Source organism: Castor canadensis, chromosome 2 (genome assembly GCF_047511655.1).
Source record: "Castor canadensis chromosome 2, mCasCan1.hap1v2, whole genome shotgun sequence".
Classification (NCBI taxonomy): domain Eukaryota; kingdom Metazoa; phylum Chordata; class Mammalia; order Rodentia; family Castoridae; genus Castor; species Castor canadensis.
Genome location: NC_133387.1, coordinates 101,151,282 through 101,170,719, shown reverse-complemented (window position 1 = coordinate 101,170,719; position 19,438 = coordinate 101,151,282). Strand labels below are relative to the sequence as shown.

The following is a 19,438-nucleotide window of genomic DNA, read 5'->3' as shown; positions in this document are numbered from 1 at the left end:
AAATAAACTGCCTTTAGTCAGATATGAAAGACTTGAGAGAGAGTAACCTTCCTTTCCATAAATTACCCACCAAAGTCCCCACCACCCCAAAAGTCAAGCAACTTGATATTACTGGTCACATCACTGGCACTTTACAAAATTAGCATAAAGGACTTGAACAGAGAGATGCAAGGCATAGGAAAATTACTGATATATCTATCAGGGTCCTTTTAATCTATGTATGATTTCAGTTCAGGAGTCTTCATTCTGATTTTGTAACCTCATCTTCCTCTGAAGTTAACACAGCCATGAAATTAATGGTTATGGCCTTATTCCAGAAAAAAGCAGTATGTGATACTAGCATTCCAAATCTCTGATAAAGCCTGAAGTTTTGCTAACAAATGAGTTTTTGTAAGAAATGAGAACATAATCTGGGTGCACAGATTATGTTCTCAACCCTGATGTGAGCAAAGTTAAGCAGGAGAAAGAATAATTCAGAATCCGTGTACTAAATCCTTCTCTGTGCCTGATACCAGGATGAGTAACACTGGACTGCTTGGAAGTGAATCACATGACATTCCGTCCTCCAGCCCCTTGCCCTGTTATAACCGCTGGCTTCCTGCTTGCTTCTTAGGAAATCCTAGTCTACTGCATTTGCAGTCTTCTTTATTCACCTCTTTCAGGTTGGAGGCTATCAGATCCTCAAATACACACACAAGGCCAGTGCTCCTGCTTGTGGTCTCCATTCCTATGATAACACTGGGACCTCCTAAATGTCTCAGAGTGCTGATTTGGAGTCCAAACATAGCACTCACCCAGGGAACCTCTCACAGTCACCCCAAAGGACCTCAGGTTCGTTACCCTCATATAGGATTCATTGCAAAATGTCCAGACTTAGTAATGGCTCATTTGCCCACCCAGGATACCCTGTCAGGAACAAGGAAATCTGCCTCAACTCTTCTTCCTCCCCCAGGCCATCTTTTTGTCCAACCAAGCAATGAGTTCACCCATCCTACCTCTCAATCGTTCTAGAATTCATCTGCTTCTCATTATTTCTGCCTTCTCCATTGTGGTTCAAGCCTCTCTCTTACCCAGTGAACCCCCACTGGTCTCTCTATTCTCACCCCTGTCCCTGTGCATATATTCTGCACAATGGACACAATGCTTTCTTAAATTAAAAAAATGAAGTGATTGTGGCATTTCTTTGTTGTAGTGCCTTCTCATTTTCTTTAGGCCTGAGTTTTAGGCTTATTTCATACAAATGTGCAAAATGGATCTGGCATTATACTTCCTGCCTCACTGCGCCTGCCTCTTGCATACTCAAAATTCTCTGTCAGCACCAAGACTCATGCAGTGTTTGGAGGCACTCGTTTCTCCCTCCACTTGACACCTCCTTCCCTCAGTTCTTCCTCCACCATAAGCTTCAGTCCTGGAGATGGGCTTCCCTGGAGCCCATCAACCCCACTCTATGTCAAAGAATCTGGGATAGTACACTGTAGTTACTTTTGTACTTTTAAAATTGTAATGAACTATTTATATAACAGTTTAATGTCTATCTTGCAAAGTTGACAGCATTCTCTAGGGATGGCGCTGTCATCCTCCATCCGTGGCACTGAGCTTGGTACAAGCTCTACAATCACTATCCCATGAGAATGTGATGAATGAATGAATGACCACGGCTGTCAAAGCCTTGGAGGAACTCATAGTCTAGATTTTGCCAGCTATAAAACAAGACTTTTCTTCCATCTGTCCTAATAAAAATATTAATTCAATGAATCAAACACACTTATACATTAGGAGAGTAAGTGGAAGAGGAAATTAGAAAGACTATTCAATTAACCTAGAAGGTAACACCCACACACAGGAAATCAATGTGAGTCAATGCCCTGTATAGCTATCCTTATCTCAACCAGCAAAACCCCTTGTTCCTTCCTATTATTGCTTATACTCTCTCTACAACAAAATTAGAGATAAGGGCAAAATAGTTTCTGCTGGGTATTGAGGGGGGGAGCGGGAGGGGGTGGAGTGGGTGGTAAGGGAGGGGGTGGGGGCAGGGGGGAGAAATAAACCAAGCCTTGTATGCACATATGAATAATAAAAGAAAAATGAAAAAAAAAAAAAAAAAAAAGAAAGACTATTCAAATTAAGCATTATCTATCTAGCACTTACCATGGGGAATACTGGAGTATTTTATTTTAAAGTTTACTGAATACTTAAACCAACCAGGAAAAAAATGAAATTACAGAAATAATCAAACACCCCTCACAATAGCCTTAAATGTAAATGGTTTTAACTCTCCAATTAAAAGATGCAGTTTGTCTGATTGAATTAAAAAAAAATAAAGTTCAACTCTTTGTTGTCTGCAAGAAACACACCTCACTGCCAACAGCACATGCAGACTGAAAGTGAAAGGACAGAAAATTATGTAGCAAGCAGGCAGAAACTAAAAGTAAGCAGGACTAGTTGTATTAGTATCTGACAAAGCCAAAATTAGTCATTAGAGATAAGAAGGTCACTATATATTTCAAAGGGAGACAATACATCAAGAAGATATGATTGTAAACGTATATGCACCAATCATTGATGCACCCAATTTCATAAAACAAACACTATTGGACATAAAGGGTCAGATAGGTCCTAAGACAATAAAAGTATATGACTTCAATACATCATTTTCATCAATAGATATTACAGACCAAAAAAAATCAACACAGAATATTAGAGTTAAACTGCATTTCCCAGACATCAACAAAATATTTCATGAAACAGATGCAGAGTACACATTCTTTTCAACAACCCATGAAACTTTCTCCAAAATAGATCATATTTTAGTCCATAAAGCAAGTCTTAACAAATGCAAGAAAACTGAAATAGTTTCTTGTATAATATTTGAGCTCAATGGAATAAAGTTAGACAAAAAAGAGCAAGAGAAACTATAGAAAATATACAAATGTACAGCTATTGAACAGTTTACTTTTGAATTAGTGGGTAATTGAAGAAATCAGGAAGAAAATTAAAAAATTCCTAGCATCAAGTGATAATAAAAGTAAAACATACCAGAAACTCTGAGATGCAGCAAAGACAGTTCTAAACGGGAAGTTATAGTTTTGAATAACTACATTAAAAAATCAGAGCGATCACAAATAAATAATCTAATAAGTACCTCAAGCTCTTAGAAACAAGAACAAGCCAAACCTAAAATTAGTAGGTGGAAATAAATGATAAAGATTGGGATGGAAACTGATGAAATGGAAACAAAAGAACAATATAAAAATCAATGACCAAAGAATTGGTTCTTTGAAGAAAATAATAAAAACATACATTTGGAGAAAAGACAATGAATTGTATGCATGTATGAAAAATTAATAATCAAACCTATTTAAATATTTTGGACGAAAGTTAAAAAAGAGGGGGCTGGGAGAGGCAAACAAGAGGAAGTGAAAGAGTGGGTGAATATGACCCAAGTACATTACATGCATGTATCACAATGAAACCCTTCAGTTTGCACAATTAATATATGCTTATAAAAATTTTTAAACTGCTAACAAATTTTACTATAAATTGTCTTCTGTAGTTTACTACTGGTTTAACTGTAAAACTTGATTCTAGAAAGAAGAGGAATGAGAGCAGGAGTGGAGACTTTATGAAGAAAATGGATGGGAATTTTAAAAAATCCAGCAATAGATTGTGAAATCTCATACCACCCTACCAAAGAGGATACAGATGGGGCCCTCTTTCATCAAGAATAAACCAGAGCCCAAGGAAATCAAATAATCAGATGGGAACCAAGTGATCTACCTATATGAAAACAACCAGATAAGTGCTTCATCCTGTATTCATCTCATCTTTGGCTTTATAGATCTGCCCAGGTCTCCATTTCTGCTCTGTAGGAGCTGGCCTGATCTCAGAGAATGAGTGCAAAGATTTGAAAACCCCAAGAAGTGAGATGTGTCAGTTTTAGGGCTCAACAGAGTTTAATTTGCAAATAACCTAAGGTTAGATGGTTCTTCCTTCAAAGACACAAGTGACTGGGAAACACTTGGAGCCATCACACAGAGTAGCAGGAAAATCAACCAGACAGGATGGCTCTGAAAACCCTTAGGATACAGTGACAGGAAAGCCTTGCCAGGCCCAGCCTTTCACAAGGCCGCTCCTCTCCAGGTTCTGGATGCCCACCCTGGTTCGGCCTCCTGGAGCTCCTAGCATCCTCTCTAGTTCTCTGTAGATTAGTGACAGTGACAATGCATTGTCATTATGGAATAGTGCTGAGAGATGGCACTGCCATCTCTGTGGCTTTGATGATTTGCCACTGCTGCTTGGGCACCTGATGGAGGTGACTAGATTAGACGATACTTGTGCGCCATATTCATTAGCCACTACCCAAATGAACCAAGGTTAAAAAACAAATAACAGAAAGCACATTGGCCTTCAGAACATATGGTGATTAATCACGCAATACACTTTTAAAAGCCGTTTAGCTTCCCTCCTTCCCCATTCATTCAGACATCTGGTAAGTGGAGAATTTTTGAGAAAGACATCAAGATAATTTTTAGGTGGGAGATACATAAAAGTCAGTAATATAAAGGTGACACATTAAAATTTTTTTCCCAAATTATAGAAACAATGTACATTTGCTGTTTTAAAAGTCAAACTGTATAAGCCAGTTATGCTGGTGTATACCTGTAATCCCAACTACTCAGGAAGTGGAGGTTGGAGGATCATGATCCAAGGCCAGCTGGGCAAAAGTACAAGATCCTCTTTTGAAAGAAAACTAAAGTCTACAGCCATACCACCCTGAACGTGCCTGATCTCATCTGAAAGAAAACTACAAGCAAAATGGGCAGGGGACATGGCTCAAGGGGTAAAGTGCTTGCCAGTAAGCTTGAGGCCATGAGTTCAATCCCTAGTACTGAAGGAAAAGGCAAAAAGGCAAACTGCATGACAACAAAAATATGATATATGATGAAAAGTCATTTGCCACTCCACTTCTGAAGAAAGTCAGAGGTTCTGGTTTGGAATGAGTTTCTCTTTGCTAAGGGGGTAGTTTGAGAGAAGCTCAGCCAAAGTGTCGTTTCAAAATGGGACATGTCCCTGTGTGTTCCACAGACTTGCCACAGGCATTGTTGGCATCATGGGAAAGAAGCCTCTGAGTTGCTGGTCCTCAAAGTGGGAAGGGAGTGTTAATATTTAAAAATAATTTACATTTATTCTAAGTAGATGTATTTGATATCCCCAGAAAACCAATCAGCCAGCACAATCACCCCTCATTAGTGACTATTAGTTGTGAGTATCAATTATTTTAAGATGTCCTACATGTGGATAAATTGTATTCAGGAACTGTCGAGTTCCAGAAGGAGATGCCAGGTTGCAGAGGCATTTAAAGACATACAATTTCTGTTTCTGTTAACCTCCCCAACTCCAGAAGGAGACCTTCCTCTGTCTATGATACAAAGATTGTAACCCAAGGTTCATAATTTGGTACATATTTACCAATGGACTGACCAACTGGATATATGGAAGGAAGAATTACCTGCAAGTGCATTTCCACTTGTGTGGATAATTCCAAGTGTGCCACATCAGACCCACGTGGAAGAAAAAATTAAGCTCAGCTGCATGTGTTTTGGATAGGATTTAAATTTTTATCTTCTTAGGGAAGAGAAAATTACATTTTCTAATTTAGAAAAACTATTCTTCTTATAGGACCCTAAGAACTCTTTGCAACTTGTTTCTCTAGGTCTTTTCCCTTTTACTGGTGTCAGAGGAAGTACTCATTGGCTGACAGTTGGTAGACAGCCTGCTTAAAAAAATGATAGTCTGGCTTCTTGTTGAAAGTCCTGTTTTTACCTTTGTGACAGGGAATCCATCAGCATTACTTGTGGTCTTGCTGGTTTTGTTTTGTACCTATCTATTTTCTTTCATTCCTTCATCTTGATCCCATTATATTTTGAGGAGAAATAAAATTTACTGTCATATAATCTTATGGTATTATTGTCATCAAACTCATTTTTTTCAGAGAGGTTTCTTCATGATTCAAAACCTAGCACCATCCTTCTGTATCAACAATCACTTACAATGCCTCCCCTTCATGTATATAGCTCATCTGTTAAATTTAAAGAATAAAAGCTGGCTTTGACAGAGGCCAGGGTTTACCTGAAGAGCGTGGACTTAGTAGCATATCCAGTGTGCTATTAATTTTTCAAAAATATTTGTAATTTATTATAATTATATTTAAATTTTTCATTTGATCGTATTCATGACTAAATAATGACACACAGAAAGCAAACAAAGATGGCTTGACTTTAAACCTCCAAGTTCTCTTAACTTTCCATTTGATGTTCTCTTTCCTACTTGATGGGCCCAAGCTAGTATCAGAATGATTAGTTCCAAAGGTAACCAGTTTAATCTTCAAGGGGCAATTATCTGTGACCGGATAATATAAATATGACCTCCTGTGGGTGAGCTACTCCTCCCTGACACTATATTCCTCAGACTCAATTCTGAGCAGCAGAGGGACAAGGTCAGAATGCGGAGTAAAAGTGAGCCAAGATGAGGTGGTGAGGACAGGATTGGGTAGAGCTCGGGCAGCCCCTATGTTGGAGCCATTGTCATGGAGTGAGCCAGGGCCCTTCCCTTCCCCACCACATCCTAGGCTGTGATTTGTTGACACTCAGCCCAGAGCTGCTCGCTTTTTCCCCTAACCTTCATGTCCCATCCACGGTACATCTGTGATGGAGAAACATTCATAACAGAACTTCATACTTGAATAACTCCACAACACTGTCTTTGAAGAAGAATAGCTGATCTCAGGGTGTTTTCATTTAAAACAGATTTCAGTGACAGACTATCAAAACACTTTCCTTGTACAATAAGCAATATAATTATGCAAAACAGATGGCCTTAACTCTGCCCTCAGCAGCAAGAGGTTTACTTCTAGTGGTTTCAGTATCTCATTTAAGTTTCCCATCATGACTATGATCATGAATTGGTCCTAATTAGTGATTTTTCATGCTCCAACTGGAAAATAAACAATAAATAAACAAAGACTAGTGAATTGCATTTTTCTTCCTCTACAGTTATCTTTGAGGGATGGAGTTTGCTTGTAGTGTTAGGGAGTCTGAAAGGTATTATTTAGAAAAACCATTTACTGACAACCTCCCACGTGCCTGGCAGCAGTTTAGACATCGTAAATACAATGGTGAAAACTAGTAGCGTCATTTACATAGTTTTCTATATGTCAGGCACTGTTCTAAGTGCTTTACATACATTAACCCAGTTAAGCCTCACAAGAAACTTGCAAGGCAGTTTCTGTTACCATCTGCATCTTAAAGATGGGAAAATTGAGGCATGAAGTGACTCTCTAGCTTGCTCAATGTCACACAAATTAATAGTAAAGAGCAGAGGCAAGAGTTCAGAGCCAGGCACAGGACGCCACAGCAATGGCACTTGGTCTCCTCTGCCCCATGATCCTACCCTAAAAGTGCGAGCATTCCAGTGGCAGAGGTACACTAAACAGATAACATGAACTCATGAAGCCATTAGAACACTGAATTTAAGAGTTGAGAGGGGCTCTAGGCCCTCTGACTCTCCCTTTCCCCTCCTTCCCCCCTCCCTCCCTTCCTTCCTTCCTTCTTGTTTTCCACTTCTGAAGCTTACTCCTGTGTATGGTTTGCTTAATTCATTAACAAAAAACACACACAAAGAGTTTTCCAAATGCTATTTATTTAATAATCATTTAATATTTCAGAATATATTAAAGTTCTTATAATCGCATGTCTAATTCAGGGACTACCAGTCTCTTTTACTCTTGCTTTTATTCATATAATAACATACAAACTTTTAATATTTGCATGTGTATATGTGCACAGACTACAGCATAAGCATACTTACTGTACATTTATAATATGTATCACACTGGGTAGTACAGGTTACTCAATGTTTAAATCAGTTCTAACTCTGCTGGCACTTTTATTTCTCTAGAAATGGAGATCTGGTTCCTGTGAGCTGGGGGATGTGTGGAAGTGAGTATGAGAGCACATGGTTGTAGTATTCGCATGCAGAAGAGAATGCTAGCAGCACCCACCCAAAGAACTCTCCGCCCCCATGCTGGTTGCTCACAGAGGCAGAGATCAGGAGGATCTCAGTTCAAGCCAGCCTGGGTTAACAGTTTGTAAGACCCTATCTCCAAAATATCCAGCAAGAAAAAGGCTGGTGGAGTGGCTCAAGAGGTAGAGACATGTCTAGCAAGCTTGAGGCTCTGAGTTTGAAACCCAGTGCCACCAAAAAAAGAAAACAAAAAAGCTCCCCACCCAACATGCCAGCAGAACCCAATACCTAGACTCTGTTAGCCATGTTACAGAGCCTAAAACAAACCCAAGGGTATTGTTAGTGTGGTTAAATTAAACTAAAAAGTGAATATGAGATTTTACACATTATACTTTCCCATCCAGTGGTATAATTTGTTTCTCTACTAATTAAAATCCTATTTATATTTTTTAATTAATATTCATAACTTTCTCCATGCTGTTATGAAGTCCTTGTCATTTTGTAGCCCATGTTTTCTTTCTCTTTCTTAAGAATTCAAAGTGTTTTCTGAAGCTGTGCCGATGGCTCATGCCTACAATCCTAGCTACTCTGCAGGCAGAGATTAGGAGGATCGCTGTTCAGAACCAGCCTGGGCAATAGTTCACAAGATCCTGCCTTGAAAAACAAACACAAAACAGAGCTGGCAGAGTGGCTCAAGTGGTAGAGTGCCTACCTAGCAAGCCTAATAAGCATGAGGCCCTGAGTTCAAACCCCAGTACCAATCACCAAAAAAAAAAAAAAAAAAAAAAGGTTTTCTGAAATTACCCTCAATTTGGGCAAAGGATATCTTCTCTTAATCTGCAAATGGTACCCCATTCTCTTCTCCTGTCTTTCGGAATCTTCTTGTTAGCCTGGTATTCTTCTTCAGGTATTATCCTTAAATACTTTTCCTGTCCTAGGGTTTAGGTAGGGAAGATGGAGTCTCACCTGCATCCCTTCTACGGGGAATATACCTTCTTCCCTTGTAACCACTACTGTAAGTCAGAGAGGGTAGTTGGGGAGTGTTCCCAGGTAAGGAGTTCAGGGGATGAGCTTCAACACTTCCTGTAGGTCCCCAGAGTCGGAATTCTGAACCCCTTTGCTTCTGGCTCTAGCAGCTCTAGGTAAGGATTCTCCTGGCCCTGGTCAGCCTAGATCTTCTTACTGCAGGTGTGAGAAGACTGCAGACAGTTCCCAAATTAAGATGGTTCATTCAAGACTTTCAATTTTACCATTGTGCATAACTTATATGCATTTGATAGAAACCATGCTCTGAATTTTGGATTTTGGTCTTTTCCTGGGCTAGCGATAGGCAGTCTGATACTCTCTGATGATGCTGGGCAGGGAGGCACAGCTCAGTCAGCCATGCGAGTCTGAGGGTGAACAACCCATACTCCACAGTGCATTGTGGGGCTAAGTGATGATGTTTGGTAGATGTCACACATGCATTTTCTACTTATCGTATTATCAATTTAGGATGGATTTGTTGAGATGTACCCCTGAGGTAAGTGTAAAGTGGTTAGTACACTCAAGACTTGAGTGGTGGACCATAGGTCTGGCAGGGGATTGGTTCTATTGGTTATTCAAATCAACAAGATTTGATGGTGGGGCTACACAGGGGCCCAGAGAGTCATGACATGTGACCTAACTTTGTGTGTGTGTGTGTGTGTGTGTGTGTGTGTGTGTGTGTGTGTTGGGGGTGGGGCTTTTTTCATTCATACATTTAACAAATGCTTTTTGAGGACCAACCACATGCTAGACACTGCAGACAAAACAATATGCTAGCAAACAACACAGACTGCAAGTCTTGGGAGGCAGTGCAATATTCAAGATGAGAGGGCAATAATAAACACGATAAATGAAGATACATATGTTAGAGAATGGGAAATTTCAAGAAGAAACAACAAATGAGAAATGAAATGTTAACATGTCGTAGGAGATGAAATTTCCCTGGGTCTTCAGGAAAAGTTTCAAAGATAAGGCAACTCTGAGTAAAGACTTAAAGAAAGAAAAGGAGACAGCCATGCTTTTCCAGGGAAAGAGCATTCCAAACAATGGTAAGAGCAAGCACAAAGGCCCTGAGGTGGGAAACAACTGGGCTCCCTGAGAAAGGACAAAGAGACCAGTGTACTCAAAGTAAAGATAATGGAAGGGAGAAAAGCAGGAAATAAAGTTGATGCTGAGAGCAGGAGCTGGTTTCTAGTTCACTGGCAGGACTGTGGTGTTTATCTGTAGTGAGGTGGGGAGTCACTGGAGAGCTCTGAGTAGGCAAGTGACATGATCTGGCTGACATTGCACAGCTAGAGTCACATTTTGAGGATTTGAAAAGTCACTGTGAATACAAAAGAGAGGAACAAACGGAAGCTTGGCAGATGGCTGGAGCCATTGAGGGAAGCTAAGTGTGCAAATAGGTGAAGTCCCATCTGATCATCAGGACCCATTCACATTGAATTCAGTTCCAGAGTCAGATATACCAATCCCCATTCCTAGGTTCTAAAACAGTATCATTTTACATCACATTGGGAGCTTCCATAAATTATTTTCAAGGAAGTTGTTTTACAGGGAGGAAAAAGCACCCTGTAAAAGCTATCACTACTTGTCAGTCAATCTTGTAACTGTATCATTGCCATCTTTTTCAGTCACATATTTTCTACTAGAAAATATTTTAACACTCTATGGACACAAGCATTTCTCAGACATTGAAAAACAGTCTTTTTTAAAAATTTATAATCCATTAAAGATATTCAAACCCAGAGGCACGCACTGACCCAGATATATGTGACTGTGTGTGGTCAGCTCTTGCCTTTTTCACAACAGTGTCTAAAAAGTGCTGGGGACTAAATAAATTATGTCACAGAATAATAAAGTATTGAAGACTTATGAAGCAAGAAAAGTTACAATATCCAAATTGAGGCTTCTTTTGTAGTTTTATTGTCTCCACATTGAGGTGTATGGAAACAGATTCCCAGATGAAGTATTGAACGCAAGAATGGAAGTTCTAGGAAATACTGTCACCCAGCCAAAGGAGAATGTGAACCTTCCAAAACCTGTAAATTAGGGGCACTTATTTCCACAACTCTAAAAACAAGGGTCTCTAAAACCACACAAAAATCACAACATTAAAAAACACAAGGGTCAGAAAACAAATACCCTTGAATATTTCATATTATTGGGGTTAAGAATTTCTGAGCAAAGGTATCTTGGTTAAAGGATGATAGATCGTTACCCTGAAGGCAGAGACTTATGGAAAAATATAGTCTCAGCTCCTCTGGAGATGGTTGTCAGCCCAGAGTTTTTGCCTCCTGTCCCCAGGGAGGATTATTTTGTATCTCAGAGGGAAGGAGGGCCAGATGTGCCAGCATCTTCACACGGAAGCTCTGAGAATCATAATTTCAGAGTTTCTCTCCTGTGGCACAAACTCCTACACATAGAGGGAACATCTGGAACATACTCACCCCGTGGGGAACTGAGCATGGAAAATGATAAGATTGTTATTGTAATTAATCTGTTCTCTGATCCAGAAACCTCATGTGTTCTGTCAGAATAAATGAATAAAAGTAGATGCAAAAACGTAATACAAGGCTAGTTGGTTGTGTAGGTAATGCCATTCACTATTGTATGGTGCACTGTGTGTCCCATCCAGTGCTTTATTCTCCTCCTTAGAGGGTTATTCATTCCTGCCTGTTGCAATGTGACTTGCTCATGCTGCTTGTGAGGAGAGGATACATTCCCAGTTCATGAACTTTGGATTTCACCATGTAATATGTAATAAGTTTTGGTCAATTAAGTGTGTTGTCCACTTCCAACCAAGAAGTTTTAAGAGATATCATGAGTTTTCGCTGTTTGTCTTGCCCTGGTCCTCTTTCCCTTGAGAACAGCCTGTCCTAGCTCTGTATCTTATGCCTACAGCACAGAAGGAGACATACATGCAGCACATCTGAGCCCAACCAATGAAGGTCAGGAGAGCAGCACAGCCTTAACGCAATGTGACTGAGAAACAGGCCTTTGATGTGGAAGCCACTGAGGTCGTGTGGATGTTTATTTCACAACATAATCAGCAAATCAAACTTACGTAGTTGTGCACTCAGCCTCCATTTCTACCCCTCTTCTGAATTAAATCCCACTGCTTAGGGCAAGGTATCATGCCCTGATTCGTTTGTGCCAACCTACACTTGGCTTATTCCTGAAGTGGCTAACTTTGAAGTAGAAATCTCATATTTCATGAAGGAGGGGAGATGTTTCTGCATGAATATAGACTTGTGAAGTCATACGGAGAGATGTCTTGCTTCTCAGTGTCCCATTCAAACCATCATCCTCTATCAAGTCCTCTACCTTTTCCCTTTGTATTTGCTAGTCTCTCTCTTCCAGTGAAATCGCAAGGTTTCTCTTTATGAACAATTTTCCCTGGTTACTGTCCACTCTCAGATTGAATTCCTTCCAGAAATTGTCAATGTTCCCCACACAGACTCAATTCCTGCCTGACAGCAGAGAAGGTAGGACTCCACACTGAGGCTGCACAGCTATGACACTGGCAAGGGCACACAGCTAAATTTCTGAATCTTCACTATGCTATGTTTTTATCTGAAAGCAGAGAAACTAGGGAGATAGTAGCACCATGTAAGGGGTACATCTCCTCTCTGAATCACTATCTTGGGTTATTTTTAATCTCTTTAGATAAGAAGTAGGGAGGTCCCTTCTCAAGGCCTGATATAAGTATGATGTTGAAGTTTAACATACTTAACCTGGATCCTCTGGAAGGCATTACATTATTCGATAAGAGTTTCACATCACAACAGCTGCAAAGGGAATAAGAGGGAGACCCTCAGAGCGAGAGTCATCATCTTATCCCTCTCCACTGTTTATCATGACAAAACAAAACCAGAGGAGATGTTAAAGATTGCTCGTGTTTAGCGAAAGGGCTTAGAGCACCTTAAGTTTACAGACTTACTGAAATAGGGCACTGTTTCATCTTCCCTAACTAGAATCCAATAGTTTCAGGCATTTTAAGGCAGAACAACATAAATTTAATGGTGACACACTGAACCAAGGGAAATAACATTTCTTGTTGCCACCTATTCAGCGGCTCCATGTCATGCACAAGGACCAGAGGGATGCTTTTAGATTTATACTTACTGCGAAAAAAGGAGTTACAGTCAAAGAACTGTGATGGGAGAGACAGATAATTCCCAGTCTTAGAAAAGACAGAACAGTGCAAGGGAGAAACCTGAGTCAAGTTTCATTCTGCCACTTTCTGCCTCTGTGATCTTAAGCAATCTATGAAACTCCTAATCTTAGTTTTTGCATATAAACAAGGACTGTGTAGACTCCATAGAGCTCTGGGCGAATGCAGGTGGGAATATATATGGAAAGACATTAACAGCGGCAGTCAATGTGACATCTCTTGTCCACAGAACAGAGAGAGGGTAGAAAAAGGCAACAAGGGGCTAAAATGATTGACTAGCCTTTGGTGGAGATTGAAGGCACCTGATCCCTTTCTGCTTTAATTTTTTTTTAAATGTGGCATACTTTCAGACTTATAAAAAAAGTTGCAAGAATACAAAACAAAATTGCTAATACAGAAAAACTGCAAGACTACTATATCGAACTTTGTAATGCTCTCATGAATAGATTCTCCAAATGTGAACGCTTTGCTGTGCTTGCTTTTAATTTCTCTGTCTCAAAAGACATATATACTTTATATATTTATGCATATTTATATACACATGTGTGTATATTTTGTGCTGAATCACTCAAGAGTAATCTGTACATGCAATGCCCTTTTAATCCTAAATACTTCAGTGTGTATTTCAAAAACAATAAGTTCTCTTACACAACTACAGTACAATTATAAAAATTAGGAAATTAATATAGACACAACAGTTTAATCTACAAACATTTTTTTCAATAATGTCTTTTACGCCAAAGAAAAATCCAAAATCCCAAATCATGTGTTACATTCAGTTCAGCTGTCTTTTTTTGTATTCATAACCCTAGTGGATTTTAAGAGAATGGGCTGGTTACTTTGGACAACGTTCCTCCTGTGGAGTTTGTTGAGGTTTCCTGGGGATCAGACACAGGCTGTGCACTTTGGGGAGGAGTACCACAGAAGCCGTGCTGGGTTCTCAGTGCCCCATGTGCGGAAGCATATGCTGTCACTGGTGATGTTAACTTTGAGTATTTGGTTAAGGTGATAACTGCCAGATTTTTCCACCGTATTTGCTATTTTGTCTTATGTAATTCGCAAATATCTTGTGGGTAAATATTTTAGATTTTTGTAAATATACTATTATTTGTGAAACTTTCATCCAGTTCTTTTAGCATCTATTTACTTTTACCTGAAGCAGTTACCATTAGATGATCTGAACTCTCTACCCCCTGTTTTCAGCAGCAGTCTTGAATTCTATCTTTTGAGTTTTCTGTTGCAATGGATTTAATAATGAGACTCACTAATACTACTGTATTGTAAAACGTCTTTCCAAAGAGTGAGCTCCTGGTTGGTATTAGTGGCTGCAGAGACTTCAATACAGGAAAACTGGACAATGGTCAATGTTAGAAAAACATATTGTTTATTAGAAATTGAATAAAATTAAAATTTTCTCAACTTTAAGTTACAATAGATGTTTTGTATTTGATTTCAACATAGCATTGATTTTTCTTTTTCTTCTTTAACTGTAGAACTAATTCATTCTTGGGTTGAGGATTTAGCTCAGTGGAAGAGCGCTTGCCTGGTAAGGGTAAGGCCCTGAGTTCGGTCCCCAGCACCGAAAAAAAAAAAAAGGAAAAAAAAAAAAAAAAGTGGTTGAGGATTTAGCTCAGTGGAAAAATCTGAAAGCTTTAAAAAGCAGAAAATAGAAGAAGAAAAAAGAGCACCCATAATCTGGAACTTACCACTGTTAACCAATTTGGTAGAGTCCTTGAATTCCTGTCCCCATTTTCTTAAGACTTATTACATACACAATTTTGTATTCCAAATTTTCAATAAAATGTAAGCATTTTCAATGTTAAGATTTATTTTCATAATTATATTGTAATTGATGTCTTTAGCAAACAAACTATAACTGTGTTCACTGTTCCTATTTTTTGACACTTAGATTATTTATATTTATTCAATTTCATAATGATAGGGCAAACATACTTCAACTTATAAAAATACTTTTTGCATTTTGTTTTATTTTCATAGCAAATATTCTGGCCTGAATGAGTGACACTGAGTGAAAGCTTGTAGATACATACTGACAAGTGACCTCACCAATTTATACTCCAGGAGCAATTTACACAAGTCTTTCCTTTTCCCTGCAAATTTGATGACATTGATCATTTCCACAGTTCTTTGGATCTCCTGATTCATTACTTTCCAACCTTCTTTTAGTCATTATATTGCCCTTTTGCAAAATGGCTTTGTTCTTTGAGTGCTTATCTACTTAAGCTTGGTATTACCTTCTTACTTAAGTAAATGAGCTCTGCACACCCTAAAACACAAAGCTTTTGTCTGAAGTACTTGTAAACATTTTCCAAGTGTGTTATTTGCCTTTAGCTTTGTATATTTGGCCATTAATGGAAGATTTTTTTATATTTTATGTAGTCAAAACTTCCTTCTAATGCTTTAATCCTGGAAAGGCCTACTCACTCCTCCACATGTAATTTATTTGGATGCATACCTCTTCCTGATACCTGCTTTTCCCTTATCATATGTCAAAATTTTCAATGTGCTAGAATTTACTCTTAGTTATGCAGGTTCACATACCTATTGTTTCTTTCTGGAATCAAGACCACATTTTGTTGGTTATTGCTTTCTAATATGACAGTGTTGAGCACGTGTGGTACCCATCACGTGCTCCTGTAGTTCCTGATACTCAGGAGGTGAAGGAAGGAGGATTCCTTTAGTTCAAGAGTTCAAGGCCAGCCTGGGCAACACAGAGAGAGAGCTTGTCTCAAAAAGAATACAAAGAGTTCAATATATATATGTACATATATGTGTATGTATATATATCCTTATATATGTATGTACCCATGTATATGGATATATATCATATGTGGTGTATATAGATAGATAGATAGATGGTATTATTCTATATATACATATATATATATACATACATTTGTACAGTATTAATCTTATTTAATTTCTCTTCCTTTCCCCTCTCAAGATGTACCTCTTTTGGATTATTTATTCTTTCAGAATACTTTAAAATTTACTAATTTCAACTAACACAGAATTTCAATTAAATAAAAGAATTGAGAATATTTTATTTTCAATATTATGGAAAATATTATGTGACTTAACATAAAGCAACAACCTTATAATTCAGTTTTCCTATGAAAAATGTGATATTTATAGATTAACTTAAATTTTTGTTTTTGGTAACATTTCATAGTTTTATTTATATACTTTCTGCATCTAACTATTTAAGTATGGAAATTTTATGCTTTCATTACCATTGTGAGTTGGATACTTTTTAAATGACTTTAATTTTAAATTTCAATGTTAATTTTGTGAACTATTTTATTAATCAAATAAATACCTTTTTATTACATTTTACAAGTGTATAATCGTGTCCTTACGATAATAAACATTTGCCCTCAACTTTCAGTAGCAATCCCCATAGTTTTTGCTTCATATCTCGTTTCATTAGCCAGAATTCTATGATCAATGTTGAATAATCATTAAAAATGGTTGCTAATTTTATATTATCTCTGATAAGGATAGGGATATATTTAACATAAATCAGGACACTTGCTATAGTAAAATAGTTAATAACAATGATAAAGTAGTCATTAATTTACATGTTACAGTATTTGAATATGTTCTTTAAAAAGTCATTTCGCTAAAAATAATGGTAGCTATGGTCATTAAACAGAAACCATGACAGTAGTTTTCATGACATTTGTGGCAGCCATAAGTATGTAAGCCATGACAGTGAAAATCTTGGGTTTTCCATCAGCTAGAGATGGACCCAGTTTTGTGCATGGAGCCCATCACACCCAAGCCATGCCTCTACAGGTGGTTATTACCAATAACTGGTATGGCAGGGATGCCAAGGTGGGCCCACACCTAGGAGATGCAAGACCTCTCTGAGGGGCAGAATTTTAGAACCACACTGTGGCTGAAGGGGCTTCTATTAGTTTTCCTTTCTTCTCTGCTTCTTGAGGATTCCCACACTGCTTCCATCACTCAGCCCATTTTCCCTTACAGAGCTTCTTCTCATTTATCATCAGCTCCTCAAAGGACCCAGAATAACAAGACCCTAAATTGTTGGTTCTCTGAGTAGAAAGGTCAAGCTGTTATATTGTGTCCTTTTGAACCTGTCAGTTAAGTAACAATGTTATTTCTAAATCTGTTACTCCAATCAGATGAAAAATGTAAAGCATTTGGAAAGTGAATTAATAGCAATAAGCACTGAGGAACATTTATACTGTATAAGTGCCTTTGCTAGGTACTGTCTCCTTTAATCCTTACCCTCACACCATCAGAGAGGCAGGCAGGTATTTCTGTCCTCATTTTAAGGCAAACAGCAAGCAATAGAAGTCTCTAAGAGTTTAAATAACATGAGCAAGGTAATATAGAAATGAGAAATAATCATGCTAGAGCTTGTATGTTCTCAATTTTTATTTAAAAAACTCCTTACATATTAGCCCTAGTGTCCCTAAGTTCACCTAAAACCTGTAGTTATTATTTAGTTTACAAAATAAAATGTGGTATTTATGGAATTTTGACTTTTCATGTAGACATCTAAAATAATTTAACAAAATATAAATCAAAGTTCTACTCAATAATAATCATTGTATTACATTCATATTCTCTATTGTCCTTATAAAAATGACAGCATTTTCTACTAATTCTATAGTTTTGTAATATAAATTTTTATTAGGATATATTCATTATGCATGGGGGATTTATAGTGACAATTCTGATTAGATTTATATTGTACATTTGTTACATTGTCCCTATCATCTCCCCCCCTCAGCCCCCCCCCTCCCTGCCCCATTTAAAGCAATTACAAGAGGTTTTTTAGCTCTGTTTCATATAGGTATATGAAGTCCATCAACCATATACCATCACCTTAATCTCCTTCCTTCACCCACCTCCCTCCCAGTAATACCCCTTCCTAGCACACATTGTACCTGTTTTACAGTCCTGTTTTTTGTTATTAACATTTAAGTTGACATTCAAAGGGATGTCTCAACGTATGCCCACTATGGGTGTGCTTTACTTTGGTTTGTTCAATCCCTTCAAATACTCTCCCTTACCCCATTACCTCCTCACCTCCACTTTTCAAGAGCTTTCAATACACATCTTTATATCCTCTATGTTCACATCTTATGTTATGTGATATTACTGAAGCCCTATCATTCTCTTTTTCTTCCCCTGAATTCTGTAGAGTAGTTTCACTGTTACAAACGTGCTCTACATCTGAGTTTGTAATGATAATGTTTGTTTTTGTGCATATGTTTATCTTTGGATCTTTCTTCCATATATGAGAGAAAACATATGGCTTTTGTGTTTCTGAACCTGGCTTACTTCATTGAACATGATGTCCTCCAATTGCATCCATTACCTTCAAACCACTTGTCATTATTCCTTGTGGCTGAGTAATACTCCACTGTGTATATGTACTACAATGTCATGATCCATTCATCAGTTGTAGGGCATCTGGGATGTTTCCAGAGATATTGTGAATAGTGCTGTGATAATATCAGTGTACAGGTGTCTCTGTGTACCCTGTTTTATGTTCTTTTAGGTAAATGCCCAAGAGCAGTATCATGGGATCATATGGCAGTTCTCTCTAGTTTGTTGAGGAATCTCCATACTGCTTTCCATAGTGGTTGTACTAATTTGCATTCCTATCAGCAGTGTGTAAGGGTTCCTATTTCACCATCTCCTTGCCAGCATTTGTTATTATTTTTACCCTTGATTATGGCCATTCTAACTGGGGTGAGATGAAATCTAAGTGCTGTTTTGATTTGCATCTCTTATATAACCAGGGAAGTTGAACACATCTTCATGTATTTACTGGCCATTTGCTCCTCTTCCATTGAGAATTCTCTGCTTAATTCATGTGCCCATTTCTTCATTGGGGGTATTGATTCTTTGGGGGCTGAGTTTGTTGACTTCCCTGTAGATTCAGGATATTACTCCCTTATTGGATGAGTAGCTGGCAAAGATTTTCTCCCATTCTGTGGGCTGTCTCTTGAGTCTGGTGACTGTTTCCTTTGCTGTGCAGAAGCTCTTTAGTTTGATGCAGTTGCATTTCTTCATTGTTTCTCTTAGATTTTGAGCCTCTTGAGTTCTGTTTAGGAAGTTGTTCCCTATACCGATCTGTTCCAGTGTATTTCTTACTGCTTCTAGGAGTTGTTTCAAAGTTTCAGGCCTTATATGAAGGTCTTTGATCCACTTTGA

At 38.2% G+C, this 19,438-nt stretch overlaps 1 protein-coding gene across 12 annotated transcripts in view; it reads right to left on the bottom strand.

The window, feature by feature from the left end:
* Positions 1 to 19,438, bottom strand: part of Hecw1 (HECT, C2 and WW domain containing E3 ubiquitin protein ligase 1) — a 419,560-nt gene that overhangs the window by 296,152 nt on the left and 103,970 nt on the right. The gene's annotated exons all lie outside the window — the stretch shown is intronic.